Consider the following 26756-nt stretch of genomic DNA (forward strand, 5'->3'; position numbering starts at 1 on the left):
TTTAAAACAGACACCATAGATCCCTTTTTGAAAAAATCATGACCACAAACTTTAATTTTTTTTTGGCTGTAACATGCGGTTTGTGGGATCTTAGTTTCCCAACCAGGGATCAAACCCAGGTCCATAGCTGTGGAAATGCAAGTCCTAACCACTGGATCACCAGGGAATTCCCCATTACTACACATTTTAAAACTCAGTGTATAAACAGAAAATTTTACCCTTTGCTGAATTTATTGCCTATGTTTCACCCAATTGCTTTAATTGTCATTGCCCAAGAGACCAAAATAAATAAAAGGTGAAAGCAAAAGTCGCTCAGTTGTGTTCGACTCTTTGTGACCCCATGGACTGTACAGTCCGTGGAATTCTCCAGGCCAGAACACTGGAGTTTGCCCTGAAGGACCTAGCCGTTCCCTTCTCCAGGGGATCTTCCAAACCCAGGGATCAAACCCAGGTCTCCTGCATTTCAGGCGGATTCTTTACAAACTGAACCACAAGGGAAGCCCAAATAAAAGGAGAGAATACAAACAATCAAGGCTACGCATAATCAGGAAAGTTAAAGTGTGAGTCGCTCAGTCATGTCCAACTCTTTGTGACCCCATAGACTATAGCTCGCCAGGCTCCTCTGTCCATGGAATTCTCCAGGCAAGAATAGTGGAGTGGGTTGCCATTCCCTGCTCCAGGGGATCTTCCTAACCCAGGGATCAAACCCAGGTCTCCCACACTGCAGGCAGATTCTTACCATTTCAGCTATCCAGGAAGCCCTTGAGTAGTCATGAAGTATCAAGGCAATAAGGATGAGAGTCTAGTGCATAAAATGAAATGCTAATTAATCTAGGTAATAGAAATTCTGAGCAATCTGACAGTGATGGTTCATCCTATAGTGTGAGCTGGCAGTCACACAAGAATATAAAAAATGGTATGAAATATTTAGTAACACTTATATGGATATGTACATTTGAAAGTTAATGATTAGTAGCAAATGTTAACCTACTATAATTACAGTAAGTTAAAATATAATTGTTAAGTCAGTACAACAGTAAGAAGCTGAAGCAAACTTGTAAACTAATATGACTGGCATGTCTAAAAAATACATAAACATTTCCAAGTTTCTTTTCATTTGATCATGAATGTTGCTCAAGGAAGAATGTTAACATTATGATTTTTGCACAGAGTTGTCCCAGGCTTTCTGGAAGAGTAAAAGAATGGCAAATAAACCCCTGGAACAAGAAAATACTGGTATGGAGACAGTGAAATTACAGAGCAACATCAACCACAGGTTTTTACAAAGATGGTAGGGATCTGGTAAGCCTTTCCACAAATTCATGGAAGATAGTCTATTAAGAGAAAAACTATTAACAGAAGTGTCTTCAATACTTTTTTCCTCTACTAGAAGCTATCTAGTATAGAAACTCCGACTTGAATCTGCAGAGGATGCATGCATTTGATTCGAATGGGTATGGCTAAAACATCTAACTAAAGTCTCTATTAAACTTAATTCTTGAGAGTCCCTGGAGGTCCAAGGTTAGGACTCAGCTCTCACTGCTGAGGGCCTGAGTTCAACTCCTGGTTGGGGAACTGAGATCCTACATACAAGCAAAGAAACAAACAAGTAAACAAAAAAAACAAACAACAACAATAAACTTAAGAATTCTGTATTCATTGAGCCTTTCGAGATTTTTTTCTTTACAACAATTTAGCAAGAAAAAAAATGTCTTACAAAAGAGTTGGGGGAAAAAGGCTCAGTTTCACCTCATTTTAATCTGTTTCAGATGCTAAGAAATACTAGAAAATTGTGTTCAGCTGTGGGAAAAAACCCAAATGAAAGAAATGTCAACTTTCCCATTCTTTGGGAAGTTGTATTAGAGAACAGAAAACAGAGGAACAAATATCAACTCCAGAAGATAAACAAACAACACATGTTTGGGTATAAAATTACACTGGAAAATTAATAAGTGTGTTATGAATTTGTCAAATTAACATGTTAAGTGGAGCACAGGGAGCTGGGTGGTAAGCCAAGGTTCAACAGCAGATCACAAGAGGAAATGAAATAAAGAAGTTCGTTCTTCACAAGTCCTAGAGGAAGTACTTGACAAGCCTTAAGGAACCACAAGGGGAGGTCAAGGCAGAGAGCAGAGAGACAAGACCTGAGGCACATGCCTTCCTTAGTGTCTATGTGCAACGCGGAGAGCTGACTCACTTGAAAAGACCCTGATGCTGGGAAAGATTGAGGACAGGAGGAGAAGGGGACGACAGAGGATGAGATGATTGGATGGCATCACCGACTCAATGGACATGGGTTTGGGTAGACTCCGGGAGTTGCGATGGACAGGGAGGCCTGGCGTGCTGCGGTTCATGGGGTCGCAAAGAGTCGGACACGACTGAGCGACTGAACTGAAGCGCTTCCTGGGTTAAGCCTATACTGATAAACTCAAACCAAATGACCAGGGTTTTGGTAAGCCACATGGGCACAGGAGGGCAAGGCAGTGGGATGGAGAGGGCACAGCTGACTAGCAGTCCTGTCAGAAACCTGCATGTTCCTGTGACTCTGAGTGCCACCATGCAGGGTATGCACTTGCTTGAGGGGACGAGTGTCAGTTTAAGGTCACTGCTGGCTGCTGGGCCAAACCAAATGGATGCCAACAAGAAATACCATGGAGTAGCTTAGCTAAACTCTCAACCAAGCTTGAGATGAAAAGTAGAGAAATGATCAGTGTGGCAAGATTTGGGTAAAGACTCTATTTCAGTCAATTAAGTGCAAGTCATCTAAATAGGTGAGTTTTAAAGTAGTTTTTAAAGAAGTCTGAAAAAAAGAAAGTCTTGTATTGAGAAAAAAGATCTTAACACCACCTTTGGGAGGAAAATACTCTTCAGCAAGTTTGTTAGCCAAGTACGTGTACTTTCCAATTACAGATCACTGGCTATGCAAACACCAGGAACTAATATTCACATGCATGAAATGACCTATATTTCTAGTCTTGGAGAACCAAAGGCAGCAGTTCTCAAATTACAGTCCCGAGACCAGCAGGGTCAGTATCACCTGGAAATGTACAGACAATGAAAATCTTCTGGCTGGATCCTAGACTTATTAATCAGAAACTCTTGGAGCTGGGCCCAGCAATCTGTGACTCGACAAGTTCTCCAGGTGATTCTGATGTAAGCTAAATTTGAGATCTACTGATAGATAATGCTGAGGAAAGCATCCAATCAGCTACATAAGAACCATTCTTTCCTTTCTTCTTTTTAGTGTTAGCAATCTCTTAACTGATATCACTATTAGGTGAAAGAAATGTTCTTAACTGGGAACCTCACTTTCAGACTTAATGCTCCTGCAAAGGACGAATCCGAAAGAAATTTTATAAGAATGTGGTTTTGTTTCGGGGAAGGGAAGGGAGGCAATTATTCATTTAACAAGTATTTAACAAGCAGCTACTTTGTTCCAGGCACTCACCAAGAAGGAAAGATAAGGAAGTAGAGAAGAACTCTGAAATCCACCAACAATCAGTGTATTACTAATAACAGGCTGTCTATTCTTGGAGTACACCTAGACAGTAACACCCACATGAGTAATAAGGTATATAATTGAAAGCAATGGACTAGCAAAGCAAAAAAACCTTGGTTTATCCCAGATGATCTAGGAGCAGTGGTTCTCAAACTTTTCATCTATATCAGAATCACCTAGAGGGCTTATTAAAACAGATTCCTAGGTCCCATCTCTGGAGTTTCCAACCTCAGTATTCTGAGGCTCCCAATTTTTTACTTCTAGTAAATACCCATGTGATGCTGATGGTCCAGGAAGCACATTTTGAGAATCCCCAATCTAGACGATCAAGCACAAAAAAATGTGGGCATTCCACGTAGGAAAAGTCTAGGGATTGCCAGTACATTCCTCAAGACTTATTTCAATTGTATTTATTGCTCAGATTCAGTCTGTTGCCCTCAGGGCAAAGATAAAAGACAAGAAAGAGATTACCTTTTAAGCAATTTTATCATGATAAACTGTGATCAGCTGTCTATGGTGGATCAATAAATCTCCAATATGAGGGATTTCCTAAACTAGAAGCAAAAACGGGTCCTCAAATATTTCCATAATTGTGATGCAGAAATCCAAATCTTGTTTTAATATTCTGTATTATATGGATGGACTTCTCTAAAAAATTTGAGACAAGCTCTCCCTTCTGGTCCAAGGAAAATCCTGTATTTACCTAATTATATGCAGCCAAATGAGAGTAAAGTTAGAAGTAATTTACATGCTTTAAAGACTATCCCAAGAGCCTGGGCTATGGGGAAAGAGCACTTCCAGTTCAGCTGCTTTTCAACAGGAGAATAATTAAAGTTAAGTAGTCCCCAAGGCTTAGGAGTCCCCTGGTTCCTTTCCCTTTAGAGTCTAGAAGCTTTGAGAAAAATAGATCAAGTTCCACAAAGAGGTCAAAGTCATTCTGGCTACAAAGATGAGAAAACAGATCGACTTCCACGAACTCAATCCTCCAGTCCTTAGTCCTTCCTTCAGTCTTCTCAAATGCCAAATTCTGACTGGCTAGACCCAAACAGAATCATTCAACTATGGAGTAAATTAGCAAATGATAACTTGAAACCTACTGCATAACAAGGAAAATAACCTGGATTACCTAACTGGATTATTTACCCTTATCCTCCATATCAACCTTGTTTTATAATACTTATAGATAAATACAACTTGGGAGTAACTGTTACTATTAGTGAGCCCAAGTATTAAAGAATGCCTTCCTCTAAGATACTGAAACATACTGTATTGTAAATACAGTGGAAAGTCAATGACAACAGCTAGAAAGTTGCCACCTTGCCTGCTTAAGGTTACTTCTTGTCCTCTCTATGCAGAAACAAGAAGAGAGATGATTGCTTAGCCGAAGTCCTGGAAAGTAGATGTTTTGCTGAAAAGTGTAAAATATGTAAGTTGTGTTACCAGACTGTGAAAGATGAAACATGGATCAACATAACCCCAATCCTGAGTGCATTCTCTGCTCAGCAGATGGAAATTATTTGTAAGAGAAGTCAGGGAATTGTTGAAAAGCACAGGGATTAAAATTAGTAGGTAATCTATTACGGCTATGAGACTTTTTAAAAGACATTAGGGAAATACGAAGTAATAATCAAATGACTAATGATAATGACATACAATTTTCAAGAGGCTAAAAAAAAAACCGTGGAAGAGAAATAACAATAAAAGCATCCTATAATCCTGGTAGAAAGATTATGAGTTACTTTCTCTAATAACAAAATAATCTCTAAAATTGGTCAGATCTAAAATCCACACAATTCTTTTTTTTTTAATATTTATTTATTTGGCTGCATCGGATCTCAGTTGTGGCACGTGGGCTTAGTCGCCCTGGTGACGTGTGGGATCTTAGTTCCCTGACCAGGGATTGAACCTGAGTATCCTGCACTGGAAGACAGATTCTTAACCACCTGGGAAGTTCCCCACACAATTCATTTTTATTTATGTAGGAAAGATAACTAGATGTGAGGCATCCCTTGGTAAGTATCTAACTAGAACTGAACCAATGGTGAATCAACTTTTCCTCCTGCACTGGCCTGTTTTCTAGTTAAAAACCAAGAGATTCTTCAGACTGCCCTCTTAGATCAATGAACTGTGCACTGAATCATTCTTGCTATTCAAGATGTTCCTCTTGTTTAAGAATATTAAGCTATCTTTCTTTACTGGTCCAAAGAATTCAACAGTAGTTTAATTTTCTACACTTCTTGGTATGGAAAATATAGTCACCAATCATATTCACCTAATATGGTCCACTGAATGTCAAAGTAAGAAATGTACAGCTGAGGCCAGAAACATAAGGTAAAGAAAATTTTTTTAATAGTTAATACTAAACTATGTATATTTGTAATGGAGTCATGTCCAGAAAACACTAATACACAATTATAACTTCTAAATAAATTTATTTAATTATCCACTGTTCTCATGAAAGAGGCAAACGATTCACTTAAAAATTAATCTTTTTCCCATGTTTAAATTTGAGAAAGTAACAACCAGTAATTATCCAATATTCTTTCACATTAGCAACAAACTAATAAAATGTGCATCCTTACTAACATCAGAATAGATTTTAATATATAAAGAACAAACAAGTAGTTTACCAGTGAGGAGAGGGAAGACAGACATAGACTCAGACAGACTAGAAACTTAAAAGGCTTCAAAGAAACCTGCAGGCAAACCTCGAATACTCTCAAGTTCCCAGAAAAAAAGGAACTAGAATGCAAGTCATAGCACCTTAGGCATAGAAGTGAACTTGGATCAGCTTTCTTGATTTCTGTGATGTTATTCTTTTGCTAGACTTTCAGTCCCACTTTTGGATAGTCCATAAATACCACAGTGACCAAAACAGAATAATGTGCTATTAGCTTTTCTTCATACTCAGCAAAGTTGTAGCAAATAATTCTTTTAAAAAAATCAGCATAAATAGTTCATACAGATTGTTTTAAAGAGATTATTATTTAACTCATGCCCTAGATCAGAGATAAATACATTTTTAGCAGCAATTTGGTAAAGCCAGATCACCTGGTTCAAAATCCTGTCCTGCCTCTTTCTAACTGCGGAACTTTGGACCACTTAACTTGAAGCTCTCTGTGCCTGAGCTTCTTCATATATAAAAACAGGAAAATTAGTATCTATTCAGGGGCTGCCCTGGTGACTCAGTGGTAAAGAATCTGCTTGCCAATGTAGGAGACACAGGTTTCATCCCTGATCAGGGAAGATCCCATGGGCCATGGAGCGACTAAGCCCGAGTGCTACGATTACTCCAGAGCCCGGGAGCCCGAACTGCTGAGCCCTCAGACCTAGAGTCAGTGCCACACAAGAGAGGCCACTGCAGTGAGGAGCCCCCACAAGCCCCAGCTGGAGGGAAGAAAGCCCACACAGCAGCACAGACCCGGCACAGACAAAAAGACATAAACAAAAATTATTTTAAAATACCCAGTAAGTTAATTCAGTTAATCAGCACTCTCCTATGGTACTGGTTAACTGAATTAATATATGCAACCCAGAAAAATGACTGCAAGTGCTCTGTAAGTGTTGGCTGTTACCGGTGTATATTTAACATAAAGAAGTGTAATTCTTTAATCCTTACAGTTGAATATTAAACATCTAACATTCCTCCATCCTTTTTCTTCTAGTTACATTATTTATTGACCTGTGAAACCCTATGCTCTTTTCAGCCTTAAGAAAGAACAAGGATTTTTAGGGGCTAAATGCCTCAGATGGATAGGCGCAAAGTATTTGAAGAAACTAAAATACTTAGTTTAATTGACTGGATGAGGCTTGAAAGATGCCTGCAAACACAAAATTTGGGTCTTGTAGAGACAGAGAGATGGATTGTGGAATGTTTAAAATGTGTTCATTGAAGCTACTTCCTATTCCCTGGCTAAATATGATACCATACAAACACACCCCACAGAACCTAAGGGGTGTATAAACTTTAAACAAGATTGTCATTTCAAGGTCAAAAGGGCTTACAGACTTCCCTGACCACCACTACAATCTGTAATTCTACTAACAAAGAATCTGACTTTACAAAAGCTTTGTCCCTTATGGACTTGTTCAATTACTAATGGCACAAAGGAGTGGTAATGTTTTCATCTATATTAGGAAGTATTTGTTCATATCTTCCTTTACGAATGATCATTCATTTTTTGCTCATAGTTTCTGTTAAGATCAAGCATTAAAATGCTTATGTGAGCTTTAAAAATCTCTCTAAACCAGGCTTTACTTGTAAGTCAGAGTACAGAACACTGCCTTATTAGAACAAGAGGTCACACGAAGGTGCAATAAATGTGGATTAATGAGAAAAACAAAGGATTGGCGGTCAAAAACCTAGGCTTGAGGTTCCTGCTCTGCTATTAACTAGCTATTTCAGCTTATAAAACCGAAAACGTGTTCTGAAAATAACCTCTCTCAAGTTCACTGCTAAATTTATTTTGGGAGGAGGGAGTCTCACACTTTTTAGAAAGTCTGTTAAGCTATATATCTTCTCCACAAAAAAATGAACACAATTCACTCTTTTTTTTTTTTGGCAAAGAATTAGGAACTTCTGTACTCACTGACGTCCGTATATCCCAAGTTTAAAACTTTTAAATGAGACAATTACAATGGTACCTGCGGATTTAATATAAGAAAATGACAGTTACCCATTTTCATTACCCCCACACTTCGCAGTTTTGCTGTTCAACCTGTAAATATACCAACGCTAATAAGGTTATGCTTAGAAAACTGTAAAGGAAATGCCACTTCATCCTCATCAGCAAAAGGAAAGTGTTTCCCCCACTTGAGGAGTATGTGCTCACCTGGGACATTTGCTATTTCTATCCGGACAAGCCAGACCCTCAAATCAGTGATTTTCTCTATTACATTGAAAGTCGCTCACCCAAGTCTGACTCTGTGACCACATGGACTTGCCCACATAGGCGGCCAGGCTCCTCTGTCCGTGGGATTCTCCAGGCAAGAATACTGGAGTGTGTTGCCATTCCCTTCTCCAGGGGATCTTCCCGACCCAGGGATAGAACCCAGGCCTCCTGCATAGCAGGCAGATTCTTTACCATCTGAGCCAGCACTCAGTATTGTCCTCAAAATTCTCAAGTTGAATTACAGTAAGCCTCTTGAAGACACTTAAAAAAAAAAAAATTTGTGTGTATCTAGGGTCTAATAAGCACTACCAAAGCTATCCAAAAAGGAAACTTAGGTTCTGATAAGGACTGAACCATTCACAGCCACACTGCCGGAAGCCGTAGCAAGAGCTTTGCCAGAGTTTCAGCTGTTGTAATTAAAGACAGACCCTCAGGAGCAGCTATCATTAGTGTTGAAGTGCTGTAATTATAAAGGCTTTGCATTATGTGGATTACACATTTCAAGCATACAGAGTTGCTACCAGACCTCAGGGACGATCTTTAATGAAATTTTCTCTATGCATGTGTTTAAATTTTTCTAAACTTCGCTTAACTTGTTGTGAAACTTTATCTAACCATGTAAAACAGAGAGATCTCTATAGAAGTTCTGACACTCTAACTCTACTACTTGACTAATTTTAAAAACCAAAGCATTACAAAGTAAAAACCACCCACCCAAGAGCATCACTTAAATAGACACATCAGATCAACAAATAAAATACTGCTGCTCTGGAAATAATTGTTGGACCAAAAAAAATCACTGTTTAAAATAATAAGTATAAGCAACAAAATATGAATGGAATAAAACAAAGATTTAGAGGAAAAGCAATTTCAACTGTGCAACACAGTCACGGTTTGTGATCCAATAGAAAAAGTGCAGGCATTTCAAACCCTCTAAATCATCCTTCAATGAAGTACAGATATTTCTAAATAAATGAGAAAGGAAACAGGAACACAGAAAAGCAAACCAAAGTAGTATGCTTACCAAAAACCCGTAATTGCCAGTTTTCTAAAATTAAGTACTGTGAAAATGGTGACTATTTTCCCAAACTTAAGATTCTGCAACCCAAGTATAGTATGATTATTGTTGTTTAGCCACTAAGTCCTGGCCGACTCTTGCAACCCCATGGACTGTAGCCCGCCAGGCTTCCACATCCATCTTTCTTGGGATGGAGTGGGTTGCCATTTTCTTCTCCCAGGTATCTTCCTGACCAAGGGATAGAACCCCCACCTCTTGAGTTGGCAGGTGTATTCTTTACCACTGTGAAGCCCACATTATGATAGCCTTCAGTATCAGTTCAGTTCAGTCACTCAGTGTGTCCGACTCTTCGGGACCCCATGAATTGCAGCACGCCAGGCCTCCCCGTCCATTACCAACTCCCAGAGTTTACCCAAACTCATGTCCGTGCCTTCAGCATAATAAAACATAATTTTACAACTTAAAAGTGCCCATGTACACTAGTTGTACTAGAGAAAAAGTGTACCAGAAAAAAAGTGATTCTCATATAACTTGTCATTGAGTAAAAATGCAACAATATTTTTTATTAACAAAAGTACTGTATTTTACTGGTTCTATAAAGTAATTTTTACATATTCTTGACATACATTGAGCTATAATTGACATATCACTTTCAGGTGTACAACATTCCATATGTATATACTGCAAAGTGGTAAAAACATTAACATATTAAATGATAAAAGTAAAAAATGGCTAAAAATTATACTAAAATTGATATTATCACTAGCCACTAAGTAGAAATTCCAGAAAATGTAAACAAAAGTTATGCTATTTTTTTCTCATTGTTCAACAACTCTATAGATAATTCCTATTTTTTCCCCCCAGTCATATGAATTCTTCCATATGTTTTTTTAAAGGAAAATGTGCATGGGTATTCAAGATACTTGAGCATTCTCTCCAAATTTTGACATCTTTATGTTTCAGTAAGGTTTGGCTATTTAAGGATCTGGGCAATAAAGCAGACTTATTTTTGTTTTAATTGAAAGCTTTTAAGACACTGAGCAATGATCGAGTATCGAAAATGTTTCTAAATTCTGACTTCACTCCTCCAGTCCCCTTGGGCCTCAAATGTTAAAACGGTACCCTCCTTTCCAATCAACAATATCTTTTGAATGAAGCCTTAAACCTTTTAAGAATATCTCATAAACGAAACTAACAGTTTTCTAAACGTGAACTCAAAACCATTTAAAGCCTGTACTACTTCTATTCCGTCTACACATACACGACACACTGTCGAAAAGAGAATTCAAAAATTTAGTTATAATTTTGTGCCACTCTGATTTCATACTTTGAAACAGTCCCATATTCATCTGTCGCTCCCAAAAGCGAATAATGCACTCACAGTTGGGATGCTTCACACTGCACTTGGAATCCACAATTTTGAAAACTTGAGGGAACTTGCAGTTACCAACAACCTCAGCAGGTTTTCTGTAACATCATTAATCACTACTAAGTCGTTTCTTTCCACACAGCCATGACGGCGGCCAAGTACATCAAATAAATACTGAGAAACTAATTGGAATATTGAGCATTCCAAACAAATGGAGAAAATTCAACCCTAAGCAAGGGAAGGATGGAAACTGCCTTGAAAGATCTAAGCGGGCGCGAGTTCAGGAAATGGCTCAAACTAAACTACCTGGCAGTGGGAAGACGTTTTTGCACCCACACCACCGTGGGATCTTAGGCGTTTCACGCAGTTCAGAGAACTGAATCAAGGAGTCAAGAACTACCGACCACACAGCAGCCTCGCAAACACTCCACCCAGCCCTTACAACGGCCGCGTCGCTCGGGACACGCGGCGGCCGCACCGCCGTGCGCGTTAGGTCCGCCCGCCCGGCGGGGCTGCTCACCCCTCGCCGGTGCCCGAACGCCCTTCGCGCCCCGCTCCCGAGCCGCCCTCGCCTACCCGAGCGCCCCCAAGTCCACCCGCTCCTGCAGCGAGACAGCGGAGGGCCAGCGCCGGCGGGCATCGTCCGGAGAGCGCGGGCTCTGCCCCGAGGCGACGCGGCGCGCGGACAGCCGAAGCGGCCCGGGCGGTTCAGCGTCTCGGGGCGCCTGGAGAGCAGCTGTCACTCGGGCGACGTTCGGCGTCTCGCGCTCGGTGTGAACCTGAGGGGGCGGCGTGTGCCCGGAGAAGCCACGCCCACCAGAGCGGCCTCGGCCCCGCCCCCAGGATGCCGCCACCCCCCCCCCTCCCGCCCCAACAATCCCCACCCACCCATCCTCCACTTCAGCCTCTGCGGCCCACGACGAACTCGAGTGGCTTCCTTCCGAAGGCCCGCAGGATTCCAGGCGCTCTTCAACGCTTTCGGGCGACAGAGAACCCCGGATCTCCGGGCACGGGCGAGGCCGCGTCCGAGCTATGGGCCTTCCCCCTCCCGCTGCCTCGGCGTCACCGAAGAGAAGCTAAAAGTTCACTTTAGGCATCGGGGCGTTCACTCCCCTTGCAGGCCCCACCTTTGGGTCCAAATGCTGAACTTCGTGATAATTTAACATTCTCTCTTGAATTCAACCTGGCACCTTGCTGGCTTCTAAATCGCCTCTCCACAAACGCCACATTTGCCCCACAAACCTTGAGCATCCTTTGCCCGGCCAGTTCTTCAGAATTCAAATCTTCGAGGCTAGACAGTCGATACAGAACTTCCACCAACCTGCAGCCGAAGAAGCTTCAGGAAGGAAGCAGGCGCTCCTCAGACACGTGTACTTACGCACGCGGAGGATTCTGTGCCCCGAAGATGTCACATCTGAGCCTGCGCAGACAGGAGCCAGCCTTCGGGGGCGGAACCTGAGGATGGGGGCGGGGGGCATTGGGGGTGGTGGGAGGGGGCGATTGGACCCTGAGCATGGGTTCAGTGTCCCAACGTGAAAAGGAGGATGTTCACCACATACGCTATTTGCACATGTGAAAGTGAAGTGAAAGTCGCTTAGTCTGTTGAACTCTTTGAGACCCCTATGGATTGTAGCCACCCCGCCCCAGGCTCCTCTGGCCACGGGATTCTCCAGGCAAGAAGACTGGAGTGGGTTGCCATGCCCTTCTCCAGGGGATCTTCCCAACCTAGGGATCGAACCCAGGTCTCTCGCATTGCGGGTTCTTTACAGTCTGAGCCACCAGGGAAGCACACAGTAGACCTTAAATAAAGATCATTGTCTACGCCTGCTACTGGCATCCTTTCCACTCTGTTGGGGGCCTGGGTTCTCTTCCACAGAACTGAGTAGAGTGGGCACTGTGAAAATAAGTTTCGAACGTAGACTGGCGATTCGTTTCTTCTATGTTCGATACAGGATACAGGATGCCTGGGGCTGGTGCACGGGGATGATCCAGAGAGATGATATGGGGTGGCAGGTGGGAGGGAGGTTCAGGATTGGGAACTCATGTACACCCGTGGCTGATTCATGTCAATGTATGGCAAAAACCAATACAGTATTGTAAAGCAAAATAAAGTAAAAATAAAAATAAAAACAATAATATTTTTTAAAAAAGAAAATAAGTTTCCAGGCATCCGCAGAAGGGGCCATTCTGGTACATTTTTGATGACTGTAATTCAAAAAGTTTTTGATAAACACTGTTTGTTAGACAGCCAAAGACCAACTGCCTTAGCTGAAGCTTGTGCTTGGAAGTAGTAAACACTTCACAACAAGTTTGAGAGATGAAAATGACAAGATTTTAAAGACTTCTTGCATTAATGAACTATATATAGTGAAGTTGCTCAGTCGTGTCCGACTCTTTGCCATCCCATAAACTCTAGCCTACCAGGCTCCTCTGTCCATGGGATTTTTCAGGCAATAGTACTGGAGTGGGTTGCCATTTCCTTCTCCAAGGGATCTTCCCAACCCAGGGCTCGAACCCGGGTCTCCTGCATTGTAGACAGACGCTTTACCGTCTGAGCCACCATGGCCTATTATAGCCAGATTCAAGGATTATCTAGATCATAGAATCTAGCTACTCCAGTCCAGTCACTTAAACTTTACTTTCCATTCATGGGCCTGCACAATCCTTCTCTATTCATTTTGGAACAGGGAATCCAAATGATGCTGAGAGAGTTAACTTCTGCAGGTTGATAAGGAATCCAAGCCTAAGTTCCCTTTGAGGAGGAGGTGAACATTCTTTCTTTTTCACATTCTTTTGTCTTAGATACGTAGGCCTTGTAGGCAGCAGTATCTCTAGTTCAAGGACATGTCTTTTTTGAGCTTTGGGTGAACATTACGGGAGAAGGCCTGGGGAAAACTTCCACAGCCTTGAGCTCTCGATTAAGCTGTTCCTTCTGGCTATTCTCATGCTGATGTCATCCCAGGATGTATGTTACTGGGAAAAGGTCTGGGCAAAATTGTCACAACCTTGAGGTATTTTTTATCTATTCTCAGCAGCTAGTTGAGAAGTATATAAGGCCCTGCTTCAACTAGTGAGGCGGGTACTCTCCTGCCCCCCTCTGATGTCTATGTCAGAAGCTTTTTCTGTCACTTTCACTTTAAATAAAATCGACACTAAGTTCTGAGTGACTGAGACTGTCAGTCCCAGAGTTAAATCTTCTTTGGAGACCCTGAATCTGGGAGCACCGTTCACCATTCACTATAAGCTATCATCTTGGGGGCTCATCCAGGATCTTCAAGACAAGGTAAGGACACTTGGAGTACGTCAAGGCTGTGTATTGCCACTCTGCTTATTTAACTTATATGCAGAGTACATCATGTGGAATGCCAGGCTGGGTGAAGCACAAGCTGGAATCAAGATTGCTGAGAGAAATATCAATAACCTCAGATATGCAGATGACACCACCCTTATGGCAGAAAGTGAAGAACTAAAGAGCCTCTTGATGACAGTGAAAGGGGAGAGTGAAAAAGTTGGCTTAAAACTCAACATTCGGAAAACTAAGATCATGGCATCCCGTCCCATCACTTCATAGCAAATAGATGGGGAAACAATGGAAACAGTGAGAGACTTTATTTTGGAGGGCTCCAAAATCACTGCAGATGGTGATTGCAGCCATGAAATTAAAAGACACTTGCTCCTTGGAAGAAAAGCTATGACCAACCTAGACAGCATATTAAAAAGCAGAGATATTACTTTGCCAACAAAGGTCCGACTAGTCAAAACTATGGTCTTTCCAGTAGTCATGTATGGATGTGAGAGTTGGACTACAAAGAAAGCTGAGTGCAGAAGAATTGATGCTTTTGAACTGTGGTGTTGGAGAAGACTCTTGAGAGTCTCTTGGACTGCAAGGAGATCCAACCAGTCCATCCTAAAGGAAATCAGTCCTGAATATTCATTGGAAGGACTGATGCTGAAGCTGAAACTCCAATCCTTTGGCCACCTGATGTGAAGAACTGACTCATCAGAAAAGACCCTGACGCTGGGAAAGATTGAAGGCAGGAGGAGAAGGGGATGACAGAGGATGAGATGGTTGGATGGCATCACTGACTTGATGGACATAAGTTTGAGTAAGCTTTAGGAGATGGTGATGGACAGGGAAGCCTGTTGTGCTGCAGTCCATGGGGTCGCAAAAAGTTGGACACGGCTGAGCGACTGAACTGAACTGAAGGACACTTCGAGCTCTAGTTCTTTTGTTCTCCTAGTAAACACATTTTCTATTCTACTTTACTGACTCTCTGGTGTGCCTGCATGAGTGATTGAAAGCCAGAGATGCACAAAACAAGTGCAAAACTAGAGTTAATCCCGGCTTTGCGGTTCCGAGACGCCTTGTAACAATTGAAGGTATGCCCAAAAGAGGAGGCTGTAGTGGGTTTATACTGACCTGCCAGTGCCAAGAGGGACCCAATGTCCCCACGAGGGGAGCAACCAGAAATGGGTGAAGCATGTGGACCAAATTTTCCTTTCTCTGTCAACTTCTCCTGGTCTTTTTGACCATTTCATAACTGCCTGGGGAATTGAAACTACTAATCTGTTGAATCATAGACATTCCAGGGACTTGCCATCCATGCTGTACTTTGTACGATTACTTAGACCTCAAATTTAGATTGATAGTTACCAAATACCTAGTCTTGCTAGAAGCCAAAAGTTACACCTGGGTTGTCTTTTCACGCACGGCAGACAGGCGCGTGTTCGGGAGCTGCGTGGAGCTCTGGCTCCAAGAACGTATCTCAGGCTAGAGATTGCTCTCTTAGCTGCCTGCCTCAGGGGCCAACGACCCAAAAGTGAGTCCTTGTCACAGCTGTGCCTCTGGTCTATATGGACGAATTCCTAGGTCGGGAATCCTAGGATCTGGTCAGATTGGAAGGGCAATGGGCTTCTTCCTTTGGTAACACTGGACCTTAGCAGACCGGAGGAGGCTCTCCTGTGTCTTTTGTCTCAACTTCTTAGATATTCTTTCTGTGGAATCTGTGGAAATGAACTGGAAGGATTGGCCCTAATAGCTCGAGGACAAAAATCACTTTTTCCTTGCTTCCCAGCCCTTCACCATCTCTTTTGCTGTCACATATCACCCTGGGTGGCACCAGAGGAGGAGCAGAAATCAGGCAAAGGTTTTAATGGTGAGGATGCTATTTTCCACACACTTTTGCTGGGGTGTTTTTGTTTGTGTTATATCTTTTGATACATGGACTACATTTTCTTTTGTTTTCCTCTAATGTTTTGGCAGCTACAGAAACTTTTGTTAACTAAACAATAATAGGATTTATTCTTTCTAATCATAAAAAATGAAAACTCTGCCATTTCTTCCACTTGACTACTAATTCAATTTCTATTTCTCCCTGTTTACTTTTTTGGAGAAGGCAATGGCACCCCACTCCAGTACTCTTGCCTGGATAATCCCATGGACGGCGAAGCCTGGTAGGCTGCAGTCCATGGGGTTGCTAAGAGTCAGGCATGACTGAGCGACTTCACTTTCACTTTTCACTTTCATGCATTGGAGAAGGAATTGGCAACCCACTCCAGTATTCTTGCCTGGAGAATCCCAGGGACAGAGGAGCCTAGGGGGTTGCCGTCTGTGGGGTCGGACAGAGTCGGACGGGACTGAAGCGACTTAGCAGCAGCAGCAGCAGCAGCTTACTTTTTACCACAGTCTATTGACCTGATGACTCAGAGGTAAACAATTTGGCTGCCAGTACAGGAGACGCAGATTCAGTCCCTTGGACGGGAAGATTCCCTGGAGAAGAAATGGCAACCCACTCCAATATTCTTGCCTGGCAAATCCCATGGACAGAAGGGCCTGGCAGGCTATAGTCCATGAGGTCACAAAAAATCAGACATGACTTAGTGACTGAACAACAGCAATTGATTTATAATCTCATGTTTAAATTTTTAGCATTATAAAAATTATTTAATACTTGGGGAAAGTTCATCACACAACTAATACACAGAAAAAAAAACATTGAGTGCAACTCAAAAGTGAGTTCAATTATCTAAGTTTACAAATGGGACCAAATGTTTCACAAATGTCCTTTAAAGTAATTTTTATAATTTACTACATTTATAAATCGAATAATAAGATTTGTAAGGCAACTCATTGTGAGCTTAAGAGTTAAGTTTATGATTATAGTCTACATTGATTATTTAATTATACAGTTTCAACTATATTCCTAAGACTAATCAGGTAGATGTATTAAAGTGCCAAAATTCTCTTAAACATTTTTATACTTAATTCTTGTTTTCTATAATCATCACATGCCTTTATTTATTTACTTTAAACTTTTTTATTTTGTATTGGGGTATAGCCAATTAACAATGTAGTGATAGGTGAATAACAAAGGGACTCAGCCGTATATATCCATGTAACCTTTCTCCCCCAAACACCCCTCTCATCCAGTCTGCCACATAACATTGAGCAGAGTTCCACATGCTGTACAGCAGGCCCTTGTTAGTTATCCATTTTAAATATAGCAGTGTGTACATGTCCATCCCAAACTCCCTAACTATCCTGTCCCCCGATCCTTCTCTGTGGCAACTATAAGCTCATTCTCTAATTCTAAATCTCTTGGTTTTGAAAGATGTTTACCTGCAAAGAAAATAATGATATCAACATGAACAATCTGGGTTATTTTTCCGTATAACTTCAGGCGTCAGTTTGTCCGCTTTCTGCTGTTTCTTTTTATAAAAACAAATTTATATACAATCGTATACAATTCATTAATCTATTTATTTTTGGCTCTGCTGAGTCTTCATTGCTGTGCAGGCTTTCTCTAGTGGCGGTGTGTAGGCCTCTCCTTGTGGTGGCTTCTCTAGTTGTGGAACATGGACTCCAGAGCATTAGGGTTTCGGTAGGCATGGCTCCTGAGCTCCAGAGAACAGGCTTAATAGTTGCGGCACACGGGCTTAGTTGCTCCCTGGCATGTGGGATCCTCCCATCTTGGGGATCGAACTGATGTCTCCTGCATTGGCAGGTGGATTCTTTACTCCCAAGCCACCAGGGAAGCCCCTTTCTGCTGTTTCTTAACGAACAGAAAGTCTCCTGGCCCAGACACCAACAGAATTCTTTTCCACAACCCAGATTATGAGGTGAGTTTTGAAAGCAACAAATATCCTGATGAATCTTTTTCTACTTAAATTTCACTGGATATAGGTGAGGATTTCATTTTTCTTCCAGCCTGACTTGTCTTCCTTTGAGTCAACAGACTTCTTATTTCCTGAGTTGGTTGCTGATTGACATCTGCTCTATCTGGGAACTCCTCAAACATTGTCAGCTCATTCTGTCTCTCTTGTTACTGGGATGAAATTTTCCTTTATTCTATACCTTTCATCCTAAATGTGGAAATATTGTTTCATTCTAAAATTCTATTCTAACTTTAAATAGGTGCTTTAAAAATAATTTCTAAGATTAACTCTGATTTCTTTTCTAGATGTCACTAGCCACCAGGTATCACCAGGTATCTTTTTTTCATCAAAAGGCTGTAGGGTTAACAATAAGATTTTTACCAAGGTAATGGTGAACTTCAAGTATAATCTACCTCCCAGGCATGAAAAGTTTCATGTTGAAGAGTTGGCAAGTACTTTAGTGTTTCTGGAAACAGAGGTCTCAGATGTTAAGTAACTTGCCCAAAGTCATATAGCTATTACTTTATTAAATATTTATAAGTAAATCATATTCTTTTCTTCCTAGTAAGAAATCCCTTACTCCCCACATACTGTACTCCATGTGAAACTAGATTGAAGAGAAATGGGTTATTGAAAGACTCAGTGTCTGAAAGACAGTGTCAATTTCCAGATATATTTCATGGATAGTTAATTTATCTAACTGGGTTTTCACCCCAAACATCCTTGTATCAGGACATATCAGTCTGGGGGACTTCCCTGGCGGTGTAGTGGTTGACTCCGCGCTTCCAGTGCAGGGACGTGGGTTTGATATCTGTTTGGGGAACTAAGATCCTGCATGCGCCACAGCACTGCCAAAAAACAAAAGAAACGTTGGTCTGTTCTCTTCTCTCCCTCTCTCTCCAACATAGAGACAAGATAAAACTAACTTTTGACACTTTCAGTCAGATCAAGTCGATTTTCTGTTGAATATTTTCTAATCCTTAAGGGCTTCAGTAAATTATTTTGGAGGGACACTACATTTTGTATGTGTTACCAGAAATTGTGCCCTTTACATATTCTTATCTTTTTCTGACAACAATCCTGAAAAAGTGACATTAATTTCATTCTACAGTTGGAGAATCTGGGGCTCAGATCAGCTTATTTCCTAAGCACATACGGCTAATAAGGGATAGAGCAAGCATTCAAATCTAAGAGCTTTGGCTCTAAAACCCACTTTCCATTATACTACACCGAACAGATATTTGAAAAGAATAAGTTAATTTTTTTAACCAAATTTCAAAAGTAGAGGTAGTTTATTTGTCAAAGTTTTTAGCACCTAACAATGTTATAACCTTCATAAGTTCAGGTCTTTGATATTCTGTAAGGTGATTACTGTAGTTTCAGGGCAGTGCTGCTGCTAAGTCGCTTCAGTCGTGTCCGACTCTGTGTGACCCCTTAGACGGCAGCCCACTAGGCTCCTCTGTCCCTGGGATTCTCCAGGCAAGAATACTGGAGTGGGTTGCCAGTTCCTTCTCCAATGCATGAAAGTGAAAAGTGAAAGTGAAGTCGCTTAGTCGTGCCTGACTCTTAGCGACCCCATGGACTGCAGCCCACCAGGCTCCTCCGTCCATGGGATTTTCCAGGCAAGAGTACTGGAGTGGGGTGCCATTGCCTTCTCTGTCAGGGCAGTGCTAGGCACTTGAAAAAGCTGCTCAACAAATGCTGTTGACTTAAATCCAAAGAAATATTTTCTCTTGAATGATTATTAATTTCCTGGGAAGAAATCTATCATGTAAAACTTTTCAGCATCTTCTCCATATAGAATCACTTGAGTAATTTTGTAATTATGGCAAATATGCACCCAATTCCTTACAGAAAGAGCGTAGTGGTAACTCTTCCGTGACTTAAAAATGGCTGCAACTTCTATTACCCTCTTGGTGTGAAAATCTTGATACTGGGAAGAATATGTACAGATTTAGTCCAGAACAAGTGAGCTACTTACTTGAGAGCCAAGAGATGGAGGCCTTGATTAACTCTAAGGTCAATACAAAACTTCTCTGATGAACTTAGATGTCACTACTAGGATATGCTAAAAGGGCAGCTCCCTGAAGGACCTCCAAGGATGAGCACAGGATGAAGGATGGGAAACTGTGGTGAGAATGGCCAGCTTCTATACTCAGCCTGGCTTGAATGTGGAAGCTCTTCCAGACAATGTGGGATTATTCCGGTGTTATAGTGGGGTTGTGTAGCCTTAAGGAGTACAAGCTTGGGACATCAAACTGGAGAAAAAGACTCTTTCCTCTTGAAGAATCTCTACATCTTTAAGAAGCTAGATGATCAGTGGCTCTATCACAAACATAAGCAGGGGTGCAGAGGTTGGGAGTAACAGGAGTGGTGCTGGCTATGACAGACTCATTGGCTGCAGAAGAAACCAGAAACAGTTCACCAGCATGCTGATCACTGAGTTCTTTCTCCAGGTAGCCTTCCTGAAGCAAAAGAGGCCCCTCTGTTATTTCCAAGGGCTTCCTAGGTGGCACAGTGGTAAAGAATCTGCCTGCAATGCAGGAAAGAGACACAGGTTCCTGGGTTGGGAAGATCCCCTGAAGGAGGAAACAGCAACCCACTCCAGTATTCTTGCTTGGAGAATCCCACGGACAGGGGAGCCTGGCGGGCTACAGTCCATCGGTTCACCAAGAGTTGAACACCACTGAGCTATGCATGCATGCATGCATCGCACTTACTAAGTTCCTGGAGTCCTTAGACAAATCATGGTTAGGGAGGTGGTCAGAGTCAGCAAACAATAAACCTAAATATAGGAGGCCAGGTTAAATTTAAACTTCAGATAAACAAGTATTTTTTCAATTGAAGTATGTTCTGTGTAATATTTATCTGAAATTCAAATTTAACTGGTACTTTTTAAAATCTCTCAACACCCCACATCCAAAGTAAAAATTAAGGAATTTCTGGATAATTTTGTCAGATGAGAGTTTAAACATGGGTCATACCAGTTAATAAGCCAAAGTAGAATATACAGAATATTTTGTCTGTAATCTACTAGTATTTGCGCCTACTACTATTTTAGCACTGTACCCTGTACAGCAAGCATCAATTTTCTTAAGTCTCTCCCAATTTTCTGTGAGTTATCTGAGGGAAGGCATTGTGTTTTCCCCATATTTGTATTCCTGAAGCTCAATGCAGAACCTAAGATAGCCATATTTGTTAAATGCTAAATGGTCCTTGGGACTTAGCCGGTGGCTCAGTGGTGAAGAATCTGCCCAGAGGGCAGGAGACCTGGGTTTGATCCCTGGGTCAGGAAGAATCCCCGGAGAAGCAAATGGCAACCCACTCCAGTATTCTTGCCTGGAAAATCCCACAGACAAGGAGCCTGGCAGGCTAAAGTCCATGGGACTGCAAAGATTTGGAAATGACCTGGCAACTAAACAGCAACAAAATGAATGCTTGAGAAATTAGTTCCAGTTTCAATGAACCTGGGCAAATTGTCATTCTCTCCAGTAGAGGGCAGCTGTGCCCACAATACTGTATAGAGCAACCTGTCCATTATCGCGATCCAGCATTCTTAGCTTGAAAAACTGTAAACCATCAGCTCTCTAATTACAGCAATTCCAGCCACTTCCCACTCCCACCCCCAATCCCGTGCCTGTGTCAATTCATACAGGATCCAGATCAGTCTGTGGGAAAGGCTCACACATCTTCCACTATTCTTAATGTTCATTGTTAAGACTTTGATCTATATAGGGCCATACTTGTCCCTACAACTATATTGCACTTTATATAGATGTTGACTAAGTTACCGACTAAATGTTAGCACTAAGTGTCACTAAGTCATGTTTGCGACCCCGTGGGCTGTAGTCTACCAGGCTCCTCTGTCCAGGCAAGAATACAGGAGTGGGTTGCTGTTTCCTTCTCCAGGGATTGAACTTGCATCTCTTCCATCTCCCACGTTGGCAGGCGGATTCTTTACCACTGTGCCACCTGGGAAGCCCCAGACCGATATTAGTGGTTCTCAATCCAGGGTCACTGTGACCGCCAGGGCACATCCGACATTGTCCGCAGACTTGCTGGTTGTCACTTCTGGGTCAGGAGAGAAGTACCATTGGGAATACTAAAGACCTTTGATGTACTGGGTCCAGAGATAGTGTTAAACATCCTACCACGTGCAGGACAGCCCCCTACAGCAAAGAATTACCTGGCCCAAAATGGCAACAGGGCTGAGGTTGGGAACCCCTGATCTATATGAGCACACTTTGTATTCAGTTCGGTAGTCACACTTAATAATGCATCACGGACATTTTCTCATGTCAAAACGTATTTTACCTTTTTTCTTTGCATTCTTCATTCAATAATAAATTTTTAAATAAGAAATGAATTTTGAATTTTATCCAGATATGTCCCTATTCATTGAGATAACCTAAGGTTTTTCTTTACTAGGTTAGTAATATACACTATGAATTCATTTTCTAGTGTTGAGTCAATCTTATAATTCTCAAATAAACCTTTGTGATAAACATTTTTAATCTCCAAGAACTCTCCTTTCTCAACATACTTTACAAAAAAAATTTTATGGCAGTTTGAATCTTTTGCAAGTTCTCTGTGTCTTCAAATTTGAGGACGATAATTAGAAGTTTTTTATGGCCTCTTGTATTCATGAAATACCCGTTCCTTCTGGAGTGGGTTGTTCCATTTTGTTTATCTTAAAGCTTTTCTTCAGGCTCTTGTTTTGCTTTGACTATCTGCTTTGAGTAACTTGTTCATGCATATTTTTCAATGACAGACTTGGTCATGCAGCATTCAGGCTGGCCCAGGTACCCCAGGGCACCTCCATGATGGCTTTTCTCACCATAGGAGAGTGGTCAGGAATGTGCTGACAGACAGGATTCCATTCAGAGGGGGGTGGAGATGGCACAGGTGGGAGAAGCCAGCCAAGCTTAGGTCCCTTATTTGCTGCAGCAAGAAAGCCCTGATGTGGCATCAGAGTGCTATTGTGTATTTCATGCCCAGCATGTTGCTCCACTTGCTTTCTCCCTTTGTGTCTGCTGTGGGGTTGCAAAGCTTCCCTGGGTTTCATTTAACTTCTCTCTTGGGTTCCAGTGCTCTCCTTGGCAGTCTTCCCCTTTTACATATTTAGAATTTTTTTCTGATTATATCTAACTTGCAAGCAAATGCCTCCACTAGGTATTCTATCTACAAACAGTACAATTAATTAAATTATCTCATTCCGTGACTTATCCCAGCTTTCACTCACTCTGAACTTGGAGTTCCTCCTAGAAACCATCAGGGGAGGTGGTGTTCAGCTGTGAATCAGGCCTTGATTTTGGACAATGGGTTTCTTATTCAGTCTCCTCATCAGGCAAAAAAATTTCCTTTTATGTATTTTCTAATTCTTCAATGAGATTCTGGTAGATATGAGAGAGAAACACATTTGCTTAGGTCATCACCTTGAGCAAGTTAATACGTGTTTTAAATTTCAAAATACATATTCAGTGTTCGCAAAGAGTCGGACACAACTTAGTGACTGGAAAACAACAAGAGTGACAAAATATTCAATGCAACCTTCTAAAATAAAATTTACACTGGTTTACACTTTTATCAATAGTAGATGAGCAGGTCAACTTCCCCATTCCCATGTCAGCTCCTGGCAAAATCTGGACTTTAAATTCATATATTCATAGATTCAAACTATTTTCATTTTCTTTTGATTTGTATTTTTGTCAAATATGGATTTTGTATTTTCCATCTTTGTAATAGCTTGTTGGTTAGTTTCTGTTTCTGTCAATTTTTAGTTTGATCTGCATTTATTGTTCTATTGATGTGTTTGCTGATTTTTATTAATTTGAAAATCATTTGTATATACCAAGTGTTTTAATTATATCTTTACCATGTTACATGTATTTTTCCCAGTTTGTTACTTGTATCTGATTTTTATTTATGACCTGTTTTGCTCCAGAAGTTTAAAAATAAGTTTTGTAGTCAAATCTGTCCACATTTTCCTTCATGGTTTCTATTTTAGTATATGGCTTAGAATACTCCTTTATCTACTTTTAGTTGTTTTTTGTTTCTTGAGATAAATGCATAGTTGATCGATATTTATTATTTGTTCATATAAATATTAATATTTACAGCATTGAATTTTACATAAAAAGCTTCACAAAATAACCAACAGTATTTTTTTTTTTTTATTAACTTCGATGCTCAAGAAGAAATGTAGTTTTTAACATTTGGGTTTGTATGGCCTTTGCAGTATTTGCCTTTTTCTACTGTATCAGATACAAAGAATCCATTGCATCAGTTTTATCCTATATGCTGTCAATATAACCATATGTAGACAACTCACAGTATTGCCCGAAGAGAAAATAAAACTAAGCTATTCAGTGATAGCACAGGCCTGAACAAAATTATGGGTATGGCTGGGAGTTGTTAATAATTCGTTTGATTAGTGCAGAGTGGGTTGTCACGGAATATGACAAGTAGCAAATCGTCTGTATCACATTTATGTGAATAGGAGATGAATTCAGGTATCGCACGCTCCCTGGGGGCTGACAAGCCCATTACTCACATTGTGCAAGGATGGCAGAGTTGTTGTTACCCCGACAAACGCTAATTCTTTGTTGTCTCTCCCTTGAATACATGAGACAACTTTCAGGAAAAGGAGTAAGTTTAGTGGATATACTGTTGAAAACATGCTGAACAAGAGCCTGTTATGGACTGAAATGCGCTCCCCTCCCCCAGTTCATATGAAGCCCTAACCTTCAATGTGACTATATTTGGAGGTTGGGCCCTTATGAAGGTAGTAACGGTTGAATGAAGTCAAAAGAGTGGAGCCATAATCTGGTAGAACTGATGTCCTAATAAGGAGACACTAGAGATCTCTCTCTTTTGAACTCACAGAGGAAAAGCCTCAGAGACACAGTGGAAAGGCAGGTGTCTACAGGTCAGGAAGAGAGGCGTTAGCAGAAACTGATCTTACCAACGCCTTGATTTTGGACTTATAGTCCCCAGAACACTGAAAAAGTAAATCTCTGTTGTTTACACCACCCAGTGTGTGGTGTTCTCGTGCGGCAGTCCAAGCAAACAAATGTCCTAGCATCTTTCTTTTAGCCTCTCTTTTTATTAAACTGCAATCCCCTGTTGTCTTTTTTCAAGCCATTCTATTCAATCATCAGTCTCATCTCTGTTTTTTGTTCTCAATCTTGCTCTCTTTCAATCACTTCTTATCATTTTTATCTTGCTAGCTTTTATTAAAAGTCAGTCTTTTGCTCTTTAGATAAGAGACTGAGAAAAATGTACAATGTTATTTCATTCTTTGAAAAAACTAGTTGGGAAAAGTACAGCTTAAGACTCTGGCTTAGAACCAAATTGCTAAAATACCTTAGAATCCATGCACATTTTTATTATCTTCTTTGTATGCTCTGTATTAGCTTTATTCATCTGAATCTTTGGAAAATGGTGACCCTCACCATCAGTCTATCAAGGTTACCATTTCTATGCAGGAGTTGTTAAACACACTGAACTTTTTTTTAAAACCTCAGGAGTAAAGAATTCTGTCTTAAATATTATAATTTCAGTTCCTAGCATGATCCCTGAAAGAGATGAGCAGATATTTTAAAAGTTGAATTTAATTCTGTGCACACTAACTCTCAAAATTCTCATCAGTAATAAGCTCAAGTCACCAGAAAAAAGATCCAACTGTTAATGATATATAAAATCTACTAAATGCTAGGCAATTAGTTCTTAGGCACTTAGTTACTGGGCTTGTTTTCTTGTCTGTAAAGAGCAGACACCCACTGCTATTTGTGTTTTTCCCTGTGTGGTTCAAAGAAAAGGTAGAGGAACAGTCAACAAGATGATCTGTAAGGTTCCTTCCAGTTCTAATATTCTTTCAATCACATGTCACAATCCACAGCCCGTGCTGCACAGCATGCTGGGACATTCCACTGTCAGAAAGTGGCAGTGCTGTAGAGAAACCCCTAGGACATGAGCTCTCTCTGGAAAAGAGATGTGCTATCAAATCAACAAGTCCATGGAGATGGAACAAACTCCAGGTTACTCTAGGTCAAAGGGTACTCTCCAAGAGGGGGAACTTGACTCAGAAAACTGGGCACAGCACAGGATTTCTGGATAGCAGTGATTCTCAGTGCCAGGTGGGTTTCCAGATTTATAAGTCAGGGAGGACTCAGAGTAGAGTCAGGGCAAGGAATAGCAAGAGTCCTGGAGGGAAGCTATGACCAACCTAGACAGTATATTAAAAAGCAGAGATACTACTTTGCCAACAAAGGTCAGTCTAGTCAAAACTATGGTTTTTCCAGTAGTCATGTATGGAGGTGAGAGTTGGACTATAAAGAAAGCTGAGTGCAAAAGAATTGATGCTTTTGAACTACGGTGTTGGGGAAGACTCTTGAGAATCCCTTGGACTGCAAGGAGATCCAACCAGTCCATCCTAAAGGAAATCAGTCCTGAATATTCATTGAAAGGACTGATGCTGAAGCTGAAGCTCCAATGCTTTGGCCACCTGATCCAAAGAACTGACTCATCGAGAAAGACCCTGATGCTGGGAAAGATTGAGGGTGGGAGGAGAAGGGGATGACAGAGGATGAGATGGTTGGATGGCATCACCAACACAATGGACATGAGTTTGAGCAAGCTCCTGGAGGTGGTGATGGATAGGGAGGCCTGGTGTGCTGCAGTCCATGGGGTCGCAAAGAGTCAGACACAACTGAGGGACTCAACTGACTGACTGAAGGGAATTAAGCAGAATACACTTAGTGAAGGGAACCTGAGTTATGGTCTACCTAGCTCGGACTCAGGGTCAAGCTTCATTCCCACTGG

General features: G+C 41.2%; 1 protein-coding gene across 1 annotated transcript in view; it reads right to left on the bottom strand.

The window, feature by feature from the left end:
• TEX15 (testis expressed 15, meiosis and synapsis associated) overlaps positions 1-11542 on the bottom strand; it is a 78481-nt gene extending 66939 nt beyond the window's left edge. The window contains exon 1 of the mRNA XM_069572846.1: positions 11355-11542. The gene's annotated coding sequence lies outside the window, so the exon portion shown is untranslated. The remainder of the gene's footprint in view (positions 1-11354) is intronic.
• Positions 11543-26756: the final 15214 nt, after the last annotated feature.

Source organism: Ovis canadensis, chromosome 26 (genome assembly GCF_042477335.2).
Source record: "Ovis canadensis isolate MfBH-ARS-UI-01 breed Bighorn chromosome 26, ARS-UI_OviCan_v2, whole genome shotgun sequence".
NCBI lineage: Eukaryota > Metazoa > Chordata > Mammalia > Artiodactyla > Bovidae > Ovis > Ovis canadensis.